General features: G+C 39.3%; 1 protein-coding gene across 1 annotated transcript in view; it reads right to left on the bottom strand.

Moving 5' to 3' along the window:
* The window catches only part of FRMPD4 (FERM and PDZ domain containing 4), a 153,377-nt gene that overhangs the window by 122,512 nt on the left and 27,136 nt on the right, over positions 1-3,729 (bottom strand).

Genomic DNA, 3,729 nt, shown 5'->3' with positions numbered 1-3,729 from the left:
CTAAGGAGAAACTTCCTGACAGTTAGAACAATTAACCAGTGGAACAACCTGCCTCCAGAAGTGGTGAATGCTCCAACACTGGAAGTTTTTAAGAAGAGACTGGACAGCCATTTGTCTGAAATGGTATAGGGTTTCCTGCCTGAGCAGGGGGTTGGACTAGATGACCTCCAAGGTCCCTTCCAACTTTATTATTATTATATTATTACTTATGACCATTTTTCACACTTATGACCAGTGGGGGGGATTCAGCCAGTTCGCACCACTTTGGCAAAACCGATAGCTATTTTTTTGTTGCCCAGGGCCAGAATGGACCTCTGGAAGCGGCATCCACATAGAGAACCAGTTGTTCACATATTTGAATCCCACCACTGCTTATGACCATTGCAGCATCCCCAAGATCAAATGTTAAAAATTCAGATGCTTGGCAACTGACTCATATTTATGACGGTTGCAGTGTCCTGGGCTCATGTGATCACCTTTTGCGATCTTCTGACAACGAAAATCAATGGGGAAGCCAGATTCACTTAACAACCATGCTACTATGTTAAGAACTGTAGTGATTCACTTAACAACTGTGACAAGAAAAGTCGTAAAATGGGGAAAAACTTAATAAATGTCTCATTTAGTAACATAAATTTTGGGCTCAGTTGTGGTTATAAGTCAAGGACTACCTGTACACAGAAGATAACACCATTAATTTAGTAATCCCATATCTTCCTTCCAATTATTATTGTTGTTATTTGCATAAATGCCATTAGAAAAGAGGCACTATCCTTCCTCTCTGTTTTTATAAATACACAGAATCTGCTTCTAATTTTTAGGCCTTCAATACAAGATAAATGAATTATGAAGGCTTCCAAGGTGATAAAAAATATCAGTGGCAGATTGATAGCTTTTTACTCTCCTGGGAGGATCTATATATAATTCATTTTTAAAATTCAACTTCTTAGTACTGTACCTTTCTCCCTAAACCTCCAGATAAGAATGATTTCACTAGCATACCAGCTTTTTGAAAAGTACACTTACCAAATCTCCATACTCCTCAAATATTTCAAATAGCTTCTGACCTGATTGCACTGGATCTTCCAATATAAATACTAAATCATCAGCATATGCTTGGAGTTTGTATATTTCCTTCTTGACCTCAAGCCCTTTGATCTGCTCCTCTTGCCTTACTACTCTTGCTAAAATCTTTGGCAGGCTTGAAAATAAAGAGAAATAAAACAAAGATCATAGCAAAAAATATGACTAATACACAAAAAGAAAATCTTGGGGAAAAATTAGGTACACAAGTAGTTCCTAAAATAAAATATCTGGGAATTATTATCTCCGCATGGTGTTCATCAATCAAAGAGGATAATTATGGAAAATTAGTAAAGCACATAAAAGTTGACTTAGATCGCTGGAGAAACCTACATCTCTCACTTCTTGGAAGAATCTCAGTAGTGAAAATGAATATTTTACCCAAAATGATATTCTTGTTTCAAAATATTCTAATCCAATTAGATAATTTTTTTAAAAGAGTTGAATAAATTCACTTTAGATTTCGTGTGGCAAGGAAAGAAGGTGAGGATAAAACAAAAGTCTCTACAGGATGCTAAAGAGAGAGGGGGATTAGGCTTTCCGGATTGGGAGCTGTACTATCGAGTAGTGGCTGTGACGTGGATTAGGGATTGGATTACTCTGGAAAACAAAAGATGTTTATATTTAGAGGGGCATGGCCTCCAGCAGGGCTGGTATGCTCACTTATGGACAGGGGAAAGTAGGAACTATCAATATTTCTTGAGGCAAAAAGTTCGGCAAGAACTCATAAAAAGCTGGAACATAGTTAAACACCAACACTATATAGGAGTTCCAGGTTGGCTCTCACCATTAGAAGTAGTTACATACCCCAACTTATACAGGCAAGATAAGGTTATTACATATAAAGATATCCTGTCAGAGGAAGGCCATCTAAAGCAAAGACAAGAGTTGAGACAACAGGGAATAGTTTTGGAATGGTGGTCCTATCTTCAGATGCGAGGTATATGAAAGATAAGAAAGATACGGGGCTTGATAAAATATTACTAGGTTCAGAGAGAAAACAAATTAAATATATATATAAATATATGTTAGAATATAAATTATATGAGGAACAAGTCAAAGAAGCAATGGTTACCTGGGCAATAGATTTGGGACATGCAATAAATCTGGACCAATGGCAGCAAACTTGGGAGTGTAACAAGAAAATTACATTGGCAACATCCTACAAAGAAAATCTTTATAAGATGCTTTGTAGATGGCATCTGCCACCCACCAGACTTGCAAAAATGTATAGTGGTTACTCACCAATGTGTTGGAAGTGTAAAAAAGAAAAGGGTACATTCTTTCACGACTGGTGGGTTTGTAAAGAAGTACAGGTTTACTGGCTCAGAGTTTGGAAATGGATAATAGAAATGACGGGTCAAAAAATTCAATATAAACCAGAGATGTTTCTATTATGAATATTAGAAAAAAACATAAACAAAGATGATATATATTTAATTATACATGTGATAACGGCGGCAAGAATCTTGTTTGCTCAAAACTGGAAAGCAACTGAAGTGCCTAGCGGAAACGTGTTAATAAGAAAAATTTTATATTGCGCAGAATTGGATAAGATGACTAAAGAATTAAAAAATCAGGAGGAAACAGAATATTACCTAATTTGGAATAAATTTTACAAGTGGAGGGAAATAAGAAGAAAGTCGATAGAAGGGATATAAATAGAGGAAGATTACTAGAAATGTATAGTTGTATATATAACATTTACTTTCATATGTAAAGTATGGAATGATTAGACCAGTGATGGCGAACCTTTTAGAGACTGAGTGCCCAAACTGCAACCCAAAACCCACTTATGCATCGTCGAGTGCCCGGTGGGTGTGGCCCATTGGCTGGGTGTGGCCCATGGCTGGGCGTGGCCCATTGGCTGGGCGTGGCTGTGGTGGTAACAGCAGACTGGGTGGGACTAAAAAGTTCAATCAATCAATTCCAACTTTGCAAGATCTTTTTTTTCCCACGAGAAGTTGAAATTGACTGATTGAACCTTTTTTTTTTTTGCACACGACGGCGGAGGCCTAAAGCGAAAAGGTTTTATAACACCCAGCTGAAGGCCTAGGACTGGGGCAACGGCACGCGTGCCCACAGAGAGGGCTCTGAGTGCCGCCTCTGGCACCCGTGCCATAGGTTCGCCACCACTGGATTAGACAAAGATATATGTCAAAGATGATACACCACGTTCAATGTTTTTTAATTCTCTTTTCTTTCTTTTGTATCTAATAAAATGTTTAATAAAAAAGAAGAAAAGTACACTTAGATGCTTAAGTGATTCAGTGTAACTTGACAGCAAACTGCTTTTGCTTTGACTCTGCAAGTAAATTACCGTATTTATCGGCGTATAACACGCACTTTTTCCCCCTGAAAATAGGGGGCAAATGATGTGTGCGTGTTATACGCCGATATACGGCCAGCCCGGGTAAATTCGGCTATATTCTTCAATACGGGCCGGCCCCAGCAGTTCCCCTCTCCTCTTTGTGTGTGTGTGTGTGTTTGTCTCTCTCTCTCTCAATTCTCCCCCACCGCAAAAGCGGGGAGGGGGCGACCTTGCAAAAGGGAGGGGGCTTCTCCCGGTTGCGGGGAAGGCTGGAGGTGCGCCTTTCTCGGCCAGCCCGGGTAAATTCGGCCGTATTCTTCAATACGGGCCGGCCC

This window comes from Protobothrops mucrosquamatus, unplaced genomic scaffold, assembly GCF_001527695.2.
Source record: "Protobothrops mucrosquamatus isolate PMUCROS unplaced genomic scaffold, P.Mucros_1.0 scaffold_262, whole genome shotgun sequence".
NCBI classification, from domain to species: Eukaryota; Metazoa; Chordata; class Lepidosauria; order Squamata; family Viperidae; genus Protobothrops; species Protobothrops mucrosquamatus.
The sequence above is the reverse complement of the archived record's forward strand: the minus strand, read 5'-3'. Positions and strand labels throughout refer to the sequence as shown.